Source organism: Mya arenaria, chromosome 13 (assembly GCF_026914265.1).
Source record: "Mya arenaria isolate MELC-2E11 chromosome 13, ASM2691426v1".
NCBI lineage: Eukaryota > Metazoa > Mollusca > Bivalvia > Myida > Myidae > Mya > Mya arenaria.
Window position 1 is genome coordinate 30,525,504 of NC_069134.1, and position 262 is coordinate 30,525,765.

Genomic DNA, 262 nt, shown 5'->3' on the forward strand with positions numbered 1-262 from the left:
TAAAACAATAAAAATGAAAAAACTGTGGGTGTTGTGTTATTGTTATATTTTTGTGTAACCTCTGATTGCACAAACATGCCGGTAAAGTTTTAGAACATCCTCCTATGTTTAGCACATCCTCAATAGCATTGGGGCACCCTTTAAAGCTGCTCTCTCACAGATTGAACATTTTGACAACTTTTTTTGTCTTGAAACAAGCTAATTATTGCGTAAATATCTGCAAACCAGTGATAAAAGATTGCAGACAAAAGATCAGATTGCA